General features: G+C 42.6%; 1 protein-coding gene across 8 annotated transcripts in view; it reads left to right on the top strand.

Annotated features, from left to right (window-relative positions):
* Hivep2 (human immunodeficiency virus type I enhancer binding protein 2) overlaps nucleotides 1–22,076 on the top strand; it is a 194,210-nt gene that overhangs the window by 38,223 nt on the left and 133,911 nt on the right. For 4 of the 8 annotated variants that reach the window (XM_013351421.2, XM_026786467.1, XM_026786462.1 and 1 more), the window contains exon 2: nucleotides 5,408–5,482. The exons of the other annotated variants lie outside the window; for them this stretch is intronic. The gene's annotated coding sequence lies outside the window, so the exon portion shown is untranslated. The remainder of the gene's footprint in view (nucleotides 1–5,407; nucleotides 5,483–22,076) is intronic. 8 annotated transcript variants of the gene reach the window in all.

The following is a 22,076-nucleotide window of genomic DNA, read 5'->3' as shown; positions in this document are numbered from 1 at the left end:
CTTTATTAGTCCTGGTGACTTTCCTTTACTAGTCCTGGTGACTTTATTAGTCCTGGTGACTTTCCTTTACTAGTCCTGGTGACGTTATTAGTCCTGGTGAATTTCCTTTACTAGTCCTGGTGACGTTATTAGTCCTGGTGAATTTCCTTTACTAGTCATATTTGTTTTCTAATTCATTTACTTCTCAGTTAATTTCAAAGAGGTCTCTTTGAACTCTGTTTATGCCAGATGTTCTTTAAATTATTTTCATTGCACCGGTTTACTGATTCTGTGTGTGTGTATGCGCGTGTATGTGTGTGTATGTGTGTGTGTGTGTGTGCGTGTGCGTGTGCGTGTGTGCGTGTGCGTGTGTGTGTGTGCACGCACGTGGATGTGCACACACACACACATAATACATGCGTGGCGGTCAGAGGACCACTTGACAACTTGTTGTTGGCTGTCTCCTCCTCTTTCATGGGTCTGGGGATCAAACTCAGGTGACAGTACTTTAGTCTCTAAGCCCTCTTGCTGGCTTATAAATAGTAATTTTTAATTTTGAACTTAGTTCTGCTGTTGATATGATGTTGGGAGTGTTGGCTTGGTATTTGAGTAATTTGTTGGAGGCTCACTTCTCATCAGTGTTTCCAGTGTTCTGCGAAAAGTCCTAATGGCAGTATGGGTTCCTGGTTGTTAGTATTTAAGTGGATACTTGATCTTCTGTCAGAATCACAGAATGCCCATGCTGTTCATTTGAAAATAATCATGATGTTACTACCTAGAGATGCTAAGCAATCATATATTTACAGATTAAATGTAGAGTTATTGACCAAGAGTTTGGATAGTAGATGAAAACTCTATTCAAGAAGTTTTTGCATTAGGTGTGGGGGTGCATGCTGTAGTCAGTACCCTAGAGGGTGAATGTCTGACCAGTCTGAGCTATAGACTCATGCCTCAAAAAGACAAACCATAGATCTCCATTTCTAACTACGGTGTATCTGACTGGTAAATTAGGAAATAGACATTTTGTATCTATTTAGTGCTTAAAAGCAGCCCATGTTTGGGGATTACTTTTTCCATGTGCTGGTAAGCATTTGCTATACTACTTCTCAGGTTCAGACTCTATTATGTAAATGGAAGTGCTTCTGGAATTTATAATGCACTCCAGTGTTTGTTTTTAATTGGTTCAACTGACTTTTAAACAATCTTGTTAAAATAACCTGTTATCTGATAAATATAGTTTATTGATAGCTGAACGCTTTGTTTCTCAACTCTGACTTAATGATGAGAATTCAATATACCCTCCAGTTTTTCTATAGGAGAATTAACATTTTGAAAATAATGGAAGATTGCTTTTCTTGAATTCATTTTGAAGGATGATCTGTATTAAGAATATTATAAGCAAACAAGAAAACCACCTACATGGTTATTGAGAATGTATAGCTTATTGATTTTTTTCTATTTTTTATTGATTTTATTGAGCTCTACATTTTTCTCTGCTCCCCTTCCTGCCAAAACCCTCTGCTTAAACTCTCTTCCATGGTCCCCATACTCCTAATTTACTCAGGAGATCCTGTCTTTTTCTACTTCCCATGTAGATTAGTTCCATGTACGTCTCTCTTAGGGTCCTCATTGTTGTCTAGGTTCTCTGGGATTGTGATTTGTAGGCTGGTTTTCTTTGGTTTATGTCTAAAAGCCACTTATGAGTGAGTACATATGAAAATTGTCTTTCTGGGTCTGGGTTACCTCACTCAAAATGATGTTTTCTAGCTTCATCCATTTGCCTGCAAAGTATGGTAATTTCTCAGAAAATTAGGAAAAAACCCTTCTCAAGACCCAGCAATAACACTTTTGGGTATATATCCAAAGGATGCTCAATTGTATCACAGGGACACGTGCTCAACTATGTTCTTAGCAGCATTGTTTGTCATAGCCAGAACCTGGAAATAACCTAAATGCCCCTTGACCGAAGAATGGATAAGGAAAATGTGGTCCACTTACACAATGGAGTACTACACAGCCTAATTGATTTTTAATAGTCATGAAGGAAAAGAGTCCTGCTTACAGTGCATGTGACATACAGCCCACTGTTAACACACATCCATAGATATGAAAGCATGGGTTGCCTATGGTTACTTAAACTGATAACACATAGCACGAGGGTGTTAGAGAGCATGTCTGAAACACTTAGGCTGAGCAGATTTGGGGGATGGAGCTAGTAAACCTCTCCCACAGACTGTTATGGGCGTAGTTGATGCTAACTTAGCAGAGGGAGCTCGAGACTCAAGTTCTGAATTCTCCAATTCTTTTTCTCTTGGGTAAGAAAGGCCTGCTTATTAGAGTCTGGCCATGCACCCAGTTGCTTTGTCTTATTTTCATTTGGAAAGCATATGTGAGCTGAAATCCATATCAAGTTATGATTTCTACTCTAACATACGGATAAGAAATTATTTGTGTGTGTGTGTGTATGTGTAATAATGTGTGGAACGAAACATCACATTCGTCTTCTGTGTTTCTCAAATGCTTTATTTATAGTTAGTTTTTTAAAGTTAGATCTTGCATTGTTCACATTTCTAGGGAAATACATATTATAAAGAAAATATGACACTGACATCTTTTTCTCAGCCAGTTAAATGGTAGTTCCTGAGTTTTCTGAAAACAACTCTAAAGGAGATGGGTGAATATATTGAAGGTGATTAGTTCAAAACATGAAAAGCAGAAGTGGGCATGTATGTCCCCATTTCATTGATTTCATTTTCCCTGTCATTAGGGGCTACTCATCAAATACTACTTGAATTCCAGATACAAGGGTAGAGTTTGTAAGTCTAAAAGCTACTAGAAATTCTAGTCTCATCCTGATGAAACCTTTCGTATTTGTTTGTAGCTCTCTTGAGTGAATTTGCCCTTCTTCTCATTGTACAGTGGCATGCAAACATTCTTTCTGCTTCCTTACACATATAGGAAATGGGCTGATGACATTTGGGCCACTTGCTAAGGAATAATCTTTCCAGACTGCAGATTGCTACTGTGAAGAGCATTAGTGTTAGCGTGATGTGTGTTAGCATTGGCATTTCTTACTTCATTTGTTTTAGTAAGAAAAGTGGAGAGAAGAATCTTTGGGAGGGGAGCATCACAGTCTCTGAGAAGACATTAAAAATTAGAGAACTTTTAAAAGTAAAACTCAGTCCAAAAGAGTTTCCACCACAGCGCTTTTCCACCTTCTAGCGAATTTGGAATTCGATTATCAAAGTCAGTGGGTGAATGCTGGGAGCCCCTGGACTGCCCAGTCCTGGTGGGGAGGGGGCTGATGATTTTATGGAGTTTCTTTGTTGACACCGTGCCCTAGAAGTTATGTTTCAGGTTTCTTGAATCCCTCTTGGCAAGAAAGCTCTTAAGCCTGTGAATATTGTTTTTATTAACAGAATAGGGCAGAAGCAGCGGCTTAATGTCTACACTTATTCAACAGCAAGGGTGGATTTGTAGAAAGCATGCTCTCTGGCCCAAAAGAAGTTGGTTTTCACATTATTGTTAAAGTATTCTTAATGTGTTGGGCTATGATGGTTAATATCCAACATCTTAAATGTCTGGGTGATATATTGTACAGTCCTTCAACTTATTTATTATAAAAGAGAAACATTGGGGAAAGACCCGATTCTTTTCTGCTCTCATGAAGGGATCATTAGAAGTCCCACGGAACTTCGGTTGCTCAGCAGTTACGCATGCAAACTTTTCCTGCTGTCATTGCCAGCGTCCTGTTTGATCACGCTTATTTGTTATTTATTCTCTACTCCGTCACCTATGTTGTGCACTTTGTTTGTGTCATTCAGGACAAAGATGGGAATGCATGCTTTCAAATAGCACGAGGTTCTAGCTACGTTGCTCAGAAGATCTTGAACCACTGGGTTGCTGACAGGGTGGAGCCATTGAAATAGAGTGGGTCTGTTTAAGTAGATGCCAGATTCACCAATTTTAGGTGCATGGCATCTAGTAGTTAGGAGAATAGATAATGTTGGGGGTGAGAAAAAACTGGGGTACAACAGTGGAAGATGTCACTCTTGGGTGTTTTGGAGGTATTCAGATCAAAGAAGAAAAGTTACTATGAAAACAAAAGCCCAAAGCCACCAAATCATCCTTGAAAAAAGGCTGGTCTGAGGTTGGGGAGTTGTTCAGTGAGTAAAGTGATGACTGCACAAACATGAGGTCGTGAGTTCAAATCTCTAGCATTGATGTAACCACTGAGTATAGAAGCATGCACCTGTAACCCCAGATGTGGGAGAGTGGGGGCAGATGGATCCCTGAGGCTCCCTGGCCTGCCATTGTAGCTAAAACAGTGAGCTCAAGGTTCATTGGAAGACCCTGTCTTGGAAAAGTTTAATTGGGGGAAGAGAGAGAGGGAGGGGAGGGAGCAAAAGGGGAGGTTATACCTGATATGGATTTCTGACTTGCACAAGTGCATGGGTGAGCACACACATGTACACATATACATTTATACACCACCTACAAACAGAAAGAATGAAAGAAAGAAAAGAAAAAGAGTGGGTCTTGTCTATTTCAATGTTGATTAACAGTTAAGGAATCTGGTTTGCCTGTTTACAGTGTGGCATACAATAGCACACTATATGCCATGATGCCCCCCACTTGGTTCATATAGGATTGACTCTTTTGTGGTTTATAGACTGAAGTTATGAGTTTGGGTATAGGGTACTATATTTTGTTAGGGGAATGTGACATTATCATACCTGCCCTCTGATGACATCAGCCTTGACCAACTTGGTTGAGATAGAGGCTGCCAGGTTTTTCCACTGTAAAGTTACTACTTTTTTTTTTCTCCCTGCCTCTTCTTAATTGGGCAAAACTTATGCTTTCTCTCTCGAAGAGTGTGTGCAGGGGTGAGGGTGGGGCAGTTATCAACACATTTTGTTGGTTGATTGATTTCACTCTGGACTCATGGATGTCTGTTTTATTCTTTGGGTTATCATTCAATGCCATTGCCATGTATCTGACATTAAGTGTTTCCTTTTCTGTCCATCTCTTCTTCTGTTTCTTTCTTTCCTTCTCTCTCTCTTCTTTCTTTCACACAAGGTTTCACTGTTTGGCTGGCCTGGAACTCTGTACGTAGATCAGACTGGCCTTGAACTCACAGAGATCCTTCTGCCTCTGACTTTTAAGTGCTGGGGAAAGGTGTGCAGCCCCATGCCTGTTGTCATAGATTGTCCTATGAAATAAATGTTTTTTTTTCATTGAGCACCGGGGACCTCTATGGAGCTTGGCACAGCAGGTGTTAGCTACATCCTGCTTCTCCTTTCTTTATATGTCTTTCCTCGCATTATTCAAACCTGGAGATTTCTTTTTATTCAGCCATTTTTATAGTCACATTTTAATGTGTGCACTCTGAATGGAGAAGTTATAATATGAAACTTCTTGTCAGCAGATTGGTGAATTTACCTGAGAAATTGAGAGTCAAGAGTATGAGGAGGTGTGACTAGGACCAGAAGCTGATGTCCAGGTAGGAAACCCAAACTCGCTTTCTTTAACTCCTTTGCACTTGTTTTAGCAGAAGCTGAGATGTGAAGTCTAGAATGGGGGGGGGGGAGGGAGGGTGGTGGCAGAGATGCTGTTTCTGCAAGGAAATCACACCATTTCTTTTTCAGATTCTGTTACTTAGTGTCCAAACAGCAGGATAATCGCTGAGCTTTGAAATCCGGTCCAAAAAGAACTTGCAGAGGAATATGTATTTGAAAATGGATTCTAGACATGATTTTGATTCTTGAAACCTATTCAAAAAGTAATTATCGCAATATAAATAATATTTAGGTTTATCGTTCCAGAGATTACACCTACTGGCTATGAGATGTTCGATATGTATCTCAGCACACTTATTAAATATGGGTTTATTTATATTTTACGTTTCTTGCAAACTTCCCTGGATGTTATAAGCTCATAAACACCTTCTACTAGAAGGTGCAGGGACGCTCATGTATCATGTATGTGCTCGCGAAATGACATATGGATGCTAGAAAAGCGAGAATCAGTTCACCAGCTGCTTTTGTGGTGCTGATGTTGCAGGGTTAAGAAACACGAAGTCAAGAGCAAATCCGAAGTGCAAGTGCGGTCTCTACTCACAGTGATGCTGACCTCTGCCTTAGACGTTGAGCGGTGGATGATGCGTCCATCTACACTGCAGAGATTTAGGCCCATGACAGCCTCTAGTCTCTCAGAGGGGATGTGAGCACCAATGCATTTATAACATGGTGCTGGGGGGAAGTTTGTGGGGGAGGAAGTGGAGCCCTCTGAGTCCTGCTCACATACTGTGTGTGTGCGCGCATGCGCGTACTTGGTGATCAGGTCTGATAAGAGACCACAGATGCCCACAGGGGTCATTTCCACTTGCAAGCTCAATATCCAATATTGGTCAATATCCAAGCTCAGGAAGGCTACTGCCAGAGTGCTGCACTTCTTCCCTCTAGCAACATCAGCAAGGATGCTGCTACTTGGGTGCCTGTGGGGGTGGGGCATTGGGTTGCCGATTTCCAGCCTCTTTCTAGAGAGCACTGCTAAATGGTAACTTTATACACAAAGGGGCTGCTGACCACTGAGTTTGGTTTTCTCCCTTGTGGGAAAGGGCAGAGCAAGTGCTCATGGAGTGAGAAGCTCTGCCCGTGCTCTCCTGGCCTGCAAGTGACTCAGATGTCAGTTCTCCTCTCAGTGGGTCTCACAGCCACACCCATCCCCAGAAGTCCCAGCTGCCCTTTGCTTCCTTTCTTCTTCAGGGTAGATGACACCTCCCCTGTCTGTGTTCCGGTGGATCAACCTTTGTTCCACTTTCCCCAATCCAGGAGATAAAGGAGGAATATTCTGCTCTTTTAGGGGCTGTGAGAATAATCTGCAACAAGTCTCAGACTACTCTTGTTCTGTGGAAAACTTGAACTTGAATATTGATTATCATCTCCACTGGGTTCCGATGTTAGCAATAAAAAACAATATCCTACTCTATACAGATCTTTTTTTTTCCTTTTTGGTAAGACAGTTATGCTATTTAACTCAAGTTGGACTGGAATTTGAAATCTTCCTGCCTCAGCATCACAGGTGCTAGAAGTATGTATCGCTGCTCCCAGCCTACAGTGGGTCTTTACTCTTTTCATCCCTCAACTTTAATATCTGGCCAGAATCTTGGATGGTTCCAGGGGTAGAGAGAGCTGAGGTGAGGCTGAAAGGGAGTGACAGTGTGCTCGGAAGATCCTTGTGCAAGCGCCAAATGGTGTTTTCACATCTCACGGGAAGGTCCTTGCTAGCAGACTCCCAAAGAGAAGTGGCGGGGTCTAGTGTTGTTTCTGTTGTGAACAGTCTCACTGGATTACTGGGAACTAAGATGAGGCCTCAGTTGATAAAGTGCTCTGCATGCAAGTACAAGGACCCGAGCTTGTGTCCCGGAACCGTGGAAATGCAGAGTGTGCCTCGGAAGGCAGAAACAGTGGATTTCCTGAGCCAGCTACCTAGAAGACTAGCGTTATGGGAGAGCTTGAGGTGTGCGTGAGAGGTCCTCCCTCCACGTACACACAGCTGCAACCATTCACACACTTGCATGTGAACATGTCAACATGCATACATACATACAGACAGACAGGTATAGTACATGCACATGCATATGAAAAGAAGAAGGAAAAGGCAGACATGGTGGCATACATATACATGTAATCCCAGTACTGGGGAGGTGGAGGCAGGAATATGCCTGAAGTTCCATGGCCGACTAGTCCTGCTGAGTTGTGAGCGCTGGGTTCAATGAGAGACCAGGCCTCAAGAAGTAAGTGGAGAACAATAGAGGAAGACACCTAACATCAACGTATGGCTTCTCCATGTGTGTAGACACATGTACATACATACATGAACATGTAAACACACACAATACATATACTAATAACTAAGGATAAATAAAAAAGAAATTTTCTGCAGCAGGCTATTTATACACATATAACTGCTTTCATTTTTTAATTCATTTGTTCAGGTATTTTTGGTTAACTGTTTTGCGCTGGTCAACACACACAAAAAAGACAAAATATATACCTGCCTTGACTTAATGTACTGTGAGAACTGCACACTACGAAATCAAATAAACAAAACAGAACAGCAGTAACAACAACCCACAGTACAATATGAAGCAGGCTATATGAGGTTCAAAGCATCCACTAAACCTAGCCTTGCCATAAAGGGAATACCCTAGCTTTGCTTGAAGGCTTTGACAGGGACATAAATGGCCTGGTTTTGTAGGATGGGTGGAAATTTGATAGCTAGCAGGAGAAGGGCATTCTAGAGGTCCAGGAAGGTGGTGTGTAGAACACGGAGACAAGGGAGAGCAGCATGTACATGTGGTTAACTCGCTGGGTGGATGGAGAGGGAATGGAGCCACAAGGGGAGAATCTTGAGGAAGAGCTTGGCTGTGATTCTGTCCATCAGGGTTTGCTATAACGATGGATGTGACCTCCATCCTGTAAGAAAGGAAGAGAGACATGCTCAGAATCAGATTTTATGTAGACCTTGTAAGGTAACATCATGAGAACACAAGTCAGAGGAATTCGGTAGCATCTGAATTTGGATTTAAGAGACACAGCATTGCAGGCCATGACAGTCTTCCTCCAAAGATAAGACTTGAGGCCTGGACTAATGCTGGGGTGTGGAGAGTGATGGATACAGAGCGCACTGTTACCCTCGGGAAGCAACACTGAGTAACCGAGTCCGTGTGAAGAACATGAGAAAGGAGGTGGTCCCAATGACTACGGCTTGGGTGACAGGGTATCTCAGTGGAGAGACCGCTCATGATGAGGAGGACAGACAGGCCTTTGAGGAAAGCAGTGACCCACATTGGACATTTGCTGAATCTGTGGTATTACAGTCTGGAAAGGCGTGGCTTTGCAACCAAATGACCTGATTTTCCACTTTACTTTCCCAACTGCTTACTGGGGTGCTGGTATGTCTGTTCCTTTGCCTCTAGCACCCTCGGTTTCCTGTTCTGCAAAGTGGGGCTGCCATTGACTTGTAGGCTGCTTAGGAGATAGTCGACACTGATTTCTGGACACAAAGCCAATTCTTCCTCCAAGAGGAGATTGTTATTACCACGGTGTCTTCAGGTTCATTCCAAGCCCGAGAGGCCAGCAGAGAGGCTGAAAACACAGACTTCACAGTCAAGGGAAAGAAAGCCAACAGATCTGGCCAGGAGCACACCTCCGCTAGACTCATTCACTCGGCAGTGTTGAGAGCATGTATGTCTAAGACGACAGAGGCTTAGCCTTTGGCCCAAGAGTCTTGGTGTCTGCCGTACAGGAGAGTGATGGAAACCAAGGAGTTTCTAAAGAAAGGACCTGGACAAATCAAATCTAGTGGTGTGTGTGTGTGTGTGTGTATGTGTGTGTGTGTGTGTGTGTAATAAAACATGGACAGAAAGGAATGTAAAATGTTTTACAAGTTGAGCATCAGAGCTACCAAAATCTAGAATGTACTCAAAATCTGAGGGCACTTTCTTGCCCCTTTTAGTCTCTGTAGGACCCAAAAGTAGTTAAATCTTGATTTTTTTACACTGCCTCCCCTAGTTTTGCTTGTTTTTGTGATTTATAACTATGAGATCAGATGCTCTGCTTTTGTGTGTGTGTGTGACTTATTTCACTCAATATATGTTGATGAGATGAATTCTCATTCTCTCTCTCTCTCTCTCTCTCTCTCTCTCTCTCTCTCTCCCTCTCCCTCTCCCTCTCCCTCTCCCCCACTCTCTCTCTCCCCGAGACAGGGTTTCTCTGTAGCTTTGGAACCTGTCCTGGAACTAACTCTTGTAGACCAGGCTGGCCTTGGACTCACAGAGATCTGCCTGCCTCTGCTTCCCGAGTGCTGGGATTAAAGGTGTGCACCACCATCACCTGGCTGAAATGAATTTTTCTGGTGTACCAGCAATTCATTCTCATGACAGAGTTGGGTTCCATTGAATGAATGCAACTGAGTCATTTTACTATTCATGAATTTGGGTTCATTGCACAAGGAATGGTATTTCTGTGAACATCTAAGACATGTCTATAGGGTGTAACCTAGGGGGTGGAGTTACTGCATCAAGAATTTGTGTGTATCAATTGTAGCAGCTTCTCCCACTTGTCTGTGAAAAGGGCCGTGCCAGTTTATTCTCCTTCCAGCAGGGCATGCGCTATCCAAACGAGCCACTCTGATATTGTGCTTCTGCCCATCTAACATTCATGCCTTGGTGTAGTCCTGGAGATTTTCTTTTCTGTTGGTTTATGAAGTTGACTCCTTTTCTCACATTGTTTTGCTATTGGCTGTTCCATTTTATAATGAGCTCATTGAAGCATTTGTCGCTTTCCTTCTTTTGGAAACATCAATATTGAATGAGAGAACTAATATTGAGGACCTGCCAAGAACTGGAATTACCATATAATAGCAGCTGTGCCCTATGCCCTCTTGAAGGTTGTGATTTTGAATGACTAGCTGTGTGTAGGAGGGGTGAGAGGCTGGAGAGTGGAAGAGCGGGGAGCCAGGAAACACCTATTGATGTGAACACATTGACATGTGTGGAAAATGAGAGGGAAAGTTGAGCCTTTTAAGGAAAATGTGACAACCAGTTGAGCAGAATCCTGGAATGGCCACTGTGCTCCGAGCTTGGAGACAGAAGTCGTGTTAGTACAGTTATGGTCAAAACTGTCTGAAAACCAGAGACTTGGTGCTTGGCCCTGCAAATGCTGTAGGCTTGTCCTAGATACAACGTTGAGAAGCCAACTGTGGAGTGTGATGTTTTGAAAGAAAGCTATAGGATTGGGTACTGGTAGTCATTTGTTGGCATTTTGGCCAAGGAACAAATTAAAGAACAAGAAAGGAAAGAGAAAAAAGATAAAGGATAAGAGAATAAGATTGCGGAAGGTAAAAAGAAGAGTTAGGAATTTAAGACCTTAGAAATCTCCCTTCACTGTTCTTCATCGCAGAAGGGAAATTTCAGTGGACGCTGGCAGGACTCAAGATGAATTTAGGCCAACAAATGAAAAATAATATGAAGGTTTAAGATTGTACGGGAGGGGGATAAAATAAAGTACTGCTCATGGCAAAACAAACTGGCTACAAAGTCAAAATATAATTATTGAAATAAAAATGTAAACTTCAAATTTTATTTTTTTTCCAACAACTTTTAAAATGTGCTCCATTTATGCTTTTGGTCATGGAATAAGATAGGTGTAAGTAATTAAACTAGATTGTTTTATATACTCTAGAATATTGAATTGTCAGTGGTCCAGGCCACCTTCAATTTCTACAAGGTCAAGCCTGTTGCTGAGGTAATTGTGACTATTTAGTGAAGTCTGAGAGCAATGTCTGATATTCAGGCAATGGGGATGGGTAGTAGAATGGTTACAGACTTCTACTCTGAATGCCATCATCTTGCCCTCAGAATACCACCCCACTACTCAGCAGCGATACCATGGGCAAAGCTAGCTGGAGCCAATCTTATCTCCTAGAAGAGAATTACTCCTGAGATAGACTAGTAAGAGTAAAATACTTGGAATAATTCAAACAACACTGTGGGTACTCAATAAATATTATTCTTAAATATAGTTTGTGTTGTCATATCCTCTGTTAAAGGCACATACAATTTTAAATAGGCATCAAAGAATATATATATATATTACATATATTTAATATATATATATAATTTTGTTAAGTTTCAGTACAGTTAAGTTACAGTTCTCTTGAGCTTTATTCAGTTAAAATCACTGGCCATTTCTTCCTCAGTGCATAAAATGCGCTCTGTGTCATCATGCCTGAGGCGTGGCTTCTACTCTCCGAGTGCTCAAGCTTTGGGCTCTTTTCCTATTGGTCTGTTTTCTTTGGATAATACTTGATCAATGCTGAGAAACAGCTGAGAAGTTAATTGAAAGTAGATTCTCATCACAAGTGAACGATAGTGACATTAAGGACAGGGGAGGCTGGGATCACACCTCATCTTGACATTACTGGGCTTAGCGTAGGACACCAGAATGATCTGCTGCATTGTCCAGAGCTACAGGTAATAAAATGGGTGGGGGCAGATAGGTACGCTATCAGAATATCTGACATTCAAGGGGTGACCCTAGGATAGCACTGACTATCTGAATTGTATACGACTGATCTTCTATGTAGCCGATTTCCTCACTTGAGTGACAGGCTCAGTACCACCTTGCTGAGTTGTCAGGATGGTTAAATCAACAAATACTTGTAAAGATGCTTTATGAACCATAAGATGCGGTGCACCTGTGCGGTTTGGCACGATTTATGTGCTCTTCTGTTTGCACTGCTGAAGATTGGGGGTTCAACAATGAATACTTATAATAATGTAATTTTAAGAGGATTACAGGGGACCTCATTCTCTGTAGAGTAACCTCTAGTCTGATAATGGATGGTTAACTTCCTGCAGAGATTAGTTCAAAAGAAAAAGGTAGAATAAAGATGGGAAAGGTTAATGGGAAGAACCAAGGGTACAGTTAACTGGTGCGGAACAGAATGGGGCCTGGGGGCCGTTGGGAAGTCTTCAAGGCTTTTCTTCATTTAGTCCCCAATCGAGAGGAGGGAATTGACAGCTGAGACTTGGAAGTCAGACCCCTGCTCTATCCTTACCTAGATATAACTTACCAACACCTCTGAGCACCAGTTCTCTCAGCTCCAAAGGAGAGTCAGTCCCTCGCCTGACCGAGGTCTGAGTGTTAGAGTCAACACTGTCAAGTTCCCCGACAAGTAGCTGTTGTCTTCTGATTACACCTTGTCAGATTTAAAGGCAAATCGAATCACACACCAGCTGAGTAGGAATATGGAGAGTCCAGATACCAACAACACTTCACTGACGGGGAGGCTTCACGCCAGGATCCAGTCCAAAACATTACACGTGTATTGATCTCATTAGAACTCTGAAAGTAGCCGATGCCCTTCGGTGTACCCAGTGATTCCCACTTAAGTTCAGTCTGTAGTGCCAGCTCGGGCAAGGTCACCAGCAGGTTTACAATCTTTAGCATTGATGACTTGATCTCATTTCCCTCATTCCTGGAGTATTCCTCCTGCTCCTCCCAGGTTAGTAGAGCAGTGTGGGGAGGAAGGTAACAGGACTGACTGTCTGGTGGGTATTTGCATTTGGAATCAGCATCATTGGTTACCCAACTTTTTTTCTTTTCCAATAATATTTTAAATTTATTCTTCGGACATTTCATGCATGTGTACAAGGTATCTTAATCATATCCACCCTCCCTCTCTCCAGCCCTTCCAATGTTTCTCCCTCCCAAGTTAATAGACCCTAAACAAGCAAACAAACAAACAAATCAACAAACCATCAAGCCCAGTTTGTGTTGTTCAAATGTCCACAAGTGTGGCGCTAATCACTGGAGGCAGGGGCAGTGTATCAGGACAGCCACCTCCTAAAGAAAAGTGACTCCAACAGTTGTCACCTGCCAACAGCTCCTGTCCTAGCTAGCTTGTGACAAAGACAGTGTCTGAAGCCAACTTGGGGAGGCAAAGGTTTTTCTTCTTATGCTATGAGTCACAGTTCATCTCCTAGGGAAATCAGGGCAGGCACTCAAGGAACTCAGAGGGAATGAAGTAGGGACCTTGGAGGACCCTGCTGATGGCCTTGCTCAACTTGCTTTCCTCTACAAGCCAGGCCCAAGTGCCCAGGACTAGCACCACCCAGAGTGGGCTGGGCTTCTTCACATCAACTACCAATTAAGAAGATTAGCACCCCCTCAACATACACACATCTCATATTCACAAAGCAACCTTATGGAGGCAATCTCTTAATTTAGGTTCCTTTGCACCAGGTAACTTTAGTGTATGTCAACTTGACAAGATAAAACAAAACAACTCACTACCCCTCCCCCCCAAAACCAAACCCAGTCCAGCTCCCCAGGTAGGGGTGAAGCCTTGGAAGCCCTGCCTTATTCCATGCTGGAATTTTTAACTGACTTGATCTTGGGTAGGTCTTGTGTAGGTAGCTACAGCTGCTGTGAGTTCGTGTGTATCACAGCTGTGCCATGGAACTTTTGAGCATGTTGTGAACTCTCACTGAACTTCGCTTTTTGTACAATGTAATAATTATACTTCTAAAAAACTGTAGAGCCAATCCTGGCACTGTCTCCAATTCTAATCTCTGTTCCTTACTCCTGTTTAAGTAGTTGGCTTGCACTAAGGATGAAGCCTTGGGCATAGCCTGCCGTCTGTTTACATTTTAAGCCAGTAGGATTCTTGGTCATTTAGCACTTTCTCATTTTAAATGGGAAGCTTCCCCACAAGATGTAGGACTGACCCCTTTGAGAGGGCATTAGGGTATTCACTTTAGAGTGGCTCTTTAGTTTCTTTGCACTGCTTGTAATGAAGATAGGCTTATCACGTCTGTCTTGTCATTATTTGGCATTCCTTGTCCAGATATGTAAACTTAGAACACAGTCCCTTTAAGAACCGCAAGCCATCAGTAAAAAATAACCCAGAGCAGCTCAGGTTACTGCCAGGCTCCAGAGACTTCAGGCGGTCAGGTTGCTTCTGTCCAGCTTCCTTTGTCGGGGTGGAGGAAGAGCATTCTCTGCCCCAACAGAGGAGGTTCCGTACATTGGTTGTGTGTTTAGATGTCCCCAGCTCTTGTGGACCCTCAAGGAGACTTGTTTTCCTCTGGGCGTGACTCTTACTTTGGTGTGGAAGACTTCCTGAGTGGATTCCTTACATTGCTTTAAGTTCATTGGAGCCCTGTTCTAGGATCTGAGGGTATGAACCACTCTTTGCTATAATCTTGGATCTTGTATTATTTCACTGAAAACAGAAATGGAAAAAGATTGAATCCTATCAAAACAAGCACACCTCTGCCCAAGGTGAAAATGTGGTCGAACAGGGAGAAAACGTCATGCCAGGACACACCCTTGTCCCTGGACCCCAGAACCTGTCTGCACATGCCTACTCCTGATGGCCTGTCTATAGAGGCTTGGTTTTCTGGACTGGGCAGAGCTGTGGGATCCAAGAATAAGTAGGATCTAATGCTCCATAAAGATCAAACAAACAAACAAAAACCAGACTGAACTCCTTAAATTAGGTCCAGTTTTTCAGTTGTGGAACAATAGGGAGAGGCCATAAGAGACATTACCATGCATGGCATGAAACAAAGACCCAGCTAGGTGTCTACTACCATCTGGGGCCTTGTCCCGAGGATGATGCCTAAGAGCTAGTCGTGAAGGATGGGATTTTAACTGGTAGGTGGCATCTGTGAGTCACCCCATCTCTCCTCTTACGTAGAAGGAGGGTAAGGCCCAGAGAGGATAGGTGACTTATGGGAAGTCACCCAGCTGGTTAGAAGTAGATCTACACACGCAGTTCAATTACACACATCACTCCTCTCTGTCAGGAAAATACAGTCAGATTCAGTCAGGATCCCTTCAAGCCCCAACTCTTACCTATAAATGGGAATTGTACTGCATGGCACATGGCTTTATAAGGTATCACAAAGATTTGCTAAGTGAGCGTGGGCGAGAACACTTTCAAAAGCCTCCAACTGAATGTATTAGTACTTATACATATGCTCACATGTATGTGATGGTATAGGCATATGGTACCATCCCTAATACGTGGCTAAAATTTTAAGGGGAGCAAATAAATGAAACGGAGGTTCTCTTTTAGAAACACGAAAACCCCCAAAGTTTCCGGAATATAGAGAGAAGAGCAGCTTAGGGCCGTTGAGCTGATGGCTTTGTTGACTGACTCTATGAATTCACTTTCCTGAAAATCTCAGCCTGTCTTGGAGTTGTCCTGACGCTGATGTTGTGGGTCCCGTGGGTAGTAATTCATGATTGAAAGTCGTAGAAGAAAAATGAACTGTAACTACTGTTCAGATACTGCCTAGTGCTGGCATTCCTTGTCCATATAGTACCTCTGGTGTAATTAAGGAGACAGTTCATATACGTAAGAGCTGACTTAAACATTGTCTCCCGTTGGTGGCAAAGACTGAAGGCTGTGCTCTGCAGGTGATGACTATAATAGACCCATTCTTAATGGAGTTTACACACAGAAGTTCAACCATCCTTGTAATTATTTCAAGCTCGAGTCTTCCCTACAGACATGCACTCAGACTGGCAAGACATATGCATGATGTTCTATTTGTAGCGCATTGTTCTCTATAATAACACGGGCTGGAGAGTTAAACATTATTTTTATGACTCTCAGTTATACCATTTGCATTAATCTTTATATGCCTGCTTTCTTTCACTTGATCGTTATTAGAGAAGGCTCAGAAGCTGTAATTAAAGTAGTAGTACCTGACAGATGGGAGGTCAAATGTTACTTTCCTACCGAAAGCCGAGCTGGGACGGGAACCTCAGAGCTGAGGTTTCCTCCCGATCTCTGTGTGCTCGCTGATGTCGTCTGTGTCTCCACGTCATGCTGGCTGGTTTCCCTTCCTCATATGTCCAGTCCTTCACTCCCAACATGGCACTCCATTGTGCAAGGGGACAGGACCCTTAGTGAGTTTGCAGCCTTAGACTGTAGACAGGGCAAGTTTGTTATATGTAGTCACCTACAGTAAGAGACTTCAGTAGTTCTGTAAGATACAGTGTGTAGAGACCTTATTGAAAAGTGATACACTGGGACTGTCACGTGATCCTCTGAGGCTGCGCAGAGTACTTTCTGCCCCTTTAAGAGTAAATTTGTGGCTGGGTGGTGGTGGCGCATGCCTTTAATCCCAGCACTCGGGAGGCAGAGGCAGGCGGATCTCTGTGAGTTTGAGGCCAGCCTGGTCTACAAAAGCTATTTCCAGGACAGGCTCCAAAGCTACAGAGAAACCCTGCCTCTAAAACCAAAAGCAAGCAAACAAACAAACAAACAAACAAACAAACAAAAAAGAGTAAATTTGCCCAGGGAGCAAAGGCTACAGCCCCCCAGTCTGATTTCTTTTGCAGAATGGGCAGCGTTGATCAGGTGAGTGAAGATCCACACCCTAAGGACCACTGACACTGGAATGCTTGTCATCGTGACTGATTTGGTGAACAGGGAGAAGGCTGGGTACACAATGGGGCTTCACTTGTGTCAGGGTGGTAGCCATAAACTGTGTGGATCTAAATGAATTAGGGTGTACAAATCAGTTTCCCAGTCATGCTGAGCTCTCTTTCAAGTATATTGGATGGCACCAGTGTACAGACATGTGCTGGTCAGGCTGATGCCTGATAAATGTGTCTATTTGCACATGGAAAGTAAGGATTCTTCTGTTGCTGTGCAACCTTGAGGCACGCCTTTAATATCCCAGTGCTCGGGAAGCAGAGACGGTCAATTCTCTGTGAGTTCAAGGCCAACCAGGACTGTATATAGTGAAATCCAGGACAGCCAGGAGACCCTGTTTTGAAAAGAAGAAGGAGAAGGAGAAGGAGAAGAAGGGAATTCTTCTGCTGCATGTTTATAGTGTAAACATGGCCATCTCTTCCCTGTGCTGAGTGCATTCTCCATAGGTGCCTGATGCTACAGCAGGGCAAACTTTAGCAATCTCAGTTTTACCTCCGCCTTCTTTGTAAAATGAGAGCACAAGAGTCTCAGAGGTTACATCATTGCATAATGTCATGGTTAGCTTTCTGTTGCTGTGATAGAACCCCTGTAACTAAAGGCAACTTGGGCAGGAAAGGGTTTATTTCTCTTATACATCACAATTCATCAAAGAAAGGCAAGGCAGGAACGAGAGACCAGAACCTGGAGGCAGAAACTGCAGCAGGACCATGGACGACTGCTGCTTAATTGTTTGCTCAGCTTGTTTTCTTATACATCTTAGGACCACTTGCTTGTGGATGACCCCTCCTACATGAACCACTAATTGAGAAAATGTCCCGTCACCTGCCCACAGGAAAGTCTCACTGAGGCATTTTCTCAATTATGGCTCATTCTTCTCCATAACTCTATCTTGTGTCAAGTTGGTTACGAATCCAGCCAGAATACCCAGTGTAATAGTTTGCTCTGAGACCATAGGAAGAGTGATAATGTCAGTGCCGAACACTATCGTTCAATCTACATCGTTTGCGCTCTGCTGGGAGCTGGAGGGGAACTGATGAGTACAGTCGCCTTTGATATCAGGAAGTTCAAAAGCAAACAGGCTGTTCAGGCAGAAGAGTTAATAATTACAACAGCACAAGCGAGTCCTGATACAAGACTACATGTCCCACAACCCAGAGCTGTGGAAAGGTTTTTACAAAATAGTTTCCATTGTTTGTGCGTGTGAGTGACTGTGTGTACCTGTGTGTGTGCCTGTTCTGTAGCCTCTGTGTGGAGGAAGTCAGTAGCCGGCTTTCACGAGTCTGTTCTCCCCTTCCACCGTGTATGTTCTAGAGTTTGAACGCAGGCCCTCAGGGTTACTAGCAAGCGTCTTTTATCTGCTGAGCTATCTCTGGCTGCTTTGAGATTTTAGTGGAAGTCATGCCATAGACAGATTTGTGATTCGTTAAACCCACCCTTGGTTCTGTTCATTTCTGTACGGTGCAGTTTGGGAGGACTTAGGGATGAGTACTATGCTTACCCAAAGAGAAACAGTGATAGCTAAAACTGAGGTCGCCGCAGTGGAGTTAGAGAGAACACAGACTAAAGGAAACTTGATAAAATTGACTGGTGTGGTGATTACGTGTGGGAGCTGAGGGTTAAGGCTGGGATGATGGTAACTCTCACTGTTCACCGTTGGTACGTGAGTGTTTGGCCTTATCACAGGAAGTGAGATACATGATGAAGTGTGTGTGTGCGCTCACGTACACATGCATACACGCTTTTCTAGGTACATTACAGGTTGAAAAAGAAGACAGTAACTTAATTAAATTCAGTAAGTAATCCTATTTGCCACATTAGGAAAAACAGCTAGTAACTACTGAAACTTTTCAAAGCTACAATAAAAAAATATTTGAAAACAAAAGTCTCACTGAGCTCCTGAGACTGATGGGCAGCTAACCCTACAGTACAAATTGATATTTCACCATCCTCTGTTAAGCATGATATATTGAACTGGAATGTATTTTCCCACTTTTGATACATTTAACATGTGTAAAAAAGACTTCCTCGTGTGGTTTTTCATGAGTGATATAGAGGATTATCATAGCCTTTCTTTGTGGTGATAAATATCCAGAGTAATTCTTCTCAAGGAGGAGGGGTTTCCTTCTTTCTCAATTAGAGAGGTTTCAATTCATCATGACACAGAGGGTGTGGTGTGGCATCTTAATGTCACTGACGTCATGGCGACTAGGAAGTGGGCGGGGGGAATAAATCCTACCAGGTCGTCTCATCTGTTCCATATGAACCCTCCGTTTGCTAGATGACGTCACTCACCATCAAGGTGGACCCCTCCAACCAGCTAACTCTCTCTGGAAACACCTCTACAAAGACAACCAGAACTACGTTCTGCTAATATCCTAAGCATCAATCAACCCCAGTGAGGCTAACCATTCCAGGAGGAACTTAAATATGGCTTCTGGAGGGTCTAATGCTAGCAAGGGATTTATTCTCCTATCTTGTATTACTTTTATGCTATGCTGGCTTATGTCTCCCTCCATGCCTCCAGTTCAGTACAGGTAGCTAAATAACCTGATCTTAGGTTAGAGAGCTCGTGATTTTGGTTATGTGTCAAAAGATGAAATCGATTGCTTTATTGATTGTACATTGACATTTAAAACATTCAAGCTATGTTTGCCTTTAAGATTTATTTATTTTTATTATTTATTTATATATTAATTTATTTTTACATCGAAACAGAGTCTTACTCTATATCCCTGGCTGGCTTGGAGCTTGTTATGTAGACCAGGCTGGCCTGGAGATCATTATGTAGACGAGGCTAGCCTGGCCATGAACTCACAGAGAACCTCCTGCCTCTGCCTCCTGAGTACCGGGATTAAATGTATATACCACCAAGCCCAGATGAAGATTGATTGATTGATTTTATGTGCAAGAGTGTTTTGTCTACATGTAAGCCTGTGTATCACTTGAATTCCTGGTATCCTTGGAGGCCAGAAAAGGGTACCAGTTCCCTTGGAACTGGAGTTATGGATAGTTGTGAGCCACCATGTGGGTTCTGGGAATCAAATTTGGGTCATCTGGATGAGCAACTGGTGTTTTTAACCACCCAGTCATCTCTTTAGCCCCGGTAGTGTTTCCTTTAAGCTCTTAATTGTTGTACCTAATGCAGGAAGTGATGTCGCAAATTGAAATATAAAACTCATCATGATAGTGTAGTCTGATTTAAAGTAAGCAAGTTCCCTGTTCTCACAGGAATAAAACAATGTTTTGCTGGTAGCAAATTTAACATTGGATACGGAATTATTTAAACCAGGAATAATGAAGGAGCTAATTTATGGGACACAGTCTTGTTCCCTGTATTGACAGTTGCCGTGTCAATGTGATTGGTAAAAGGGCTTACAACGAACTTGACTTTGGTAGACCTGTCCAGGCATAGACCAGCATGACCAGAGGCTGTCAGGTGTGTGAAGTCCAGTGGCACCTGGTGATATCTGGGCACTTTGGCTTGCTCTGAGCTATTTAAAAGGCAAGAGCTGTGTAAAATTAGTGAAATATTTCGGCTTCTGAGTCATTAATTTAAGGAACATTCTCATTTTGATAAAGGGGACTATGTCTCAATTGATTATTTTTTTCTGTTTCTTAAATTTTCTTTGTTGTATATTATATATATGTATATGTTTGTATGTGTATGTGTATATATATGTGTATATATATACACATACACATACACACACAGGCACACACACAGACACATATACACATATCTCCAGATAAAACCAGACACTGAAATTTTGTGAAATGAGACCCGCCCTGTACAGTTGGCCCCTTGGCCTCACGTCCTATACATTGCTAACATGTGAGCTGTGTGCTCGCGAACGCCGGTGTGGATGAATGGGATGATGGAGGTGCAGACCTGTTTGTTCAACACTGCAGAGATCCTCGACTGGTGAACATTTCCATTTAGGTTTTGTAAAGTAGGCCACATGCTGTTGACACGTATGCATAGGAGAGAAATTTGAGCCCTCTGTGAGATCTTTGAACTAAAAATAATTTTCACCTGTATTTATAGCCCTGCTATCATACTTGAGGAAAGTGGTGGAGAACTTACCCATAGAGGAAGATGTCATCTTAGCTCTTTCAGAGAAGTCAGACTCTTCTAAATAAAATCCCAGAATACACTGTCAAAGTTACAGCCTTGTTGCTAAGAGCTTTTCGCTGGTTGCGTGGGCAGGAGAGTCAGTAACTTTGGGTACCAGAGATGGACTGCATCCCAGACCCATATTCTGCGGCTGATAATTTGCATGGTAGCAACGGAAATGTGTCCATGATTAGGAAAGCATTGTTAATTAAGGCTAGCAAGGCTGCAGAGCAAGCAGGCAAGGTGTTCAAATCCCGAGGCTGAATTTTAGGCTCTGTCTTAGACAGCTTCCTCCATTGTTCACTGTGGTGGATCATTTGCTTAAAGGAAACTTGAACGAGAACATTTTTAGATATTTAACTAGAAAATATGCCCAAATCCAGCCTTTGCTGATCTGCAGATTCTGTGAAGGACCCGTTCTGCCGGGTAGCAAGCTGTGCATATGTTTGAGTAGGAGGGGAAAAGAACAGATGACTTGAAAATTATTAAAATTGTGACAAATGTAAAAAGTTATTTTCCCCCTCATAAAATAATAATTAAAAAAAAACAACCTAACCACCCAGGCTTTCAGTCTCCATTAATATCTCGTCTCTTGCTCAGTTAAGATAGTTGCATATCTTACTTCACCTGTGCACCCATTTGTTGAACGATGATAGTGCTTATGCATTATTAATCTTAATTAGCATGTAATATTCCACATGTAGCAGGTGTATGTAACACACACCGTAATTATTTCTATAAATGATCCAACCACTTCTGAAAAAAATCATAACCGCAAAGACAGTGGGCAAAGTGTCAGCTTCTCCGGTGCACCTTGTAATTAGGCTTTGTGCTTCTTAAAAACATGTTTTCAACAGACAAAAGATGCCCAACTGCAGTTTGTATTATTTTCCTAACATTGATTTAGAAAGCAGCTAAGACCATGTATCTCTGGACTACTCGAGAGGAGGGTTTTGGG

This window comes from Microtus ochrogaster, linkage group LG4 (genome assembly GCF_000317375.1).
Source record: "Microtus ochrogaster isolate Prairie Vole_2 linkage group LG4, MicOch1.0, whole genome shotgun sequence".
NCBI lineage: Eukaryota > Metazoa > Chordata > Mammalia > Rodentia > Cricetidae > Microtus > Microtus ochrogaster.
The sequence above is the reverse complement of the archived record's forward strand: the minus strand, read 5'-3'. Positions and strand labels throughout refer to the sequence as shown.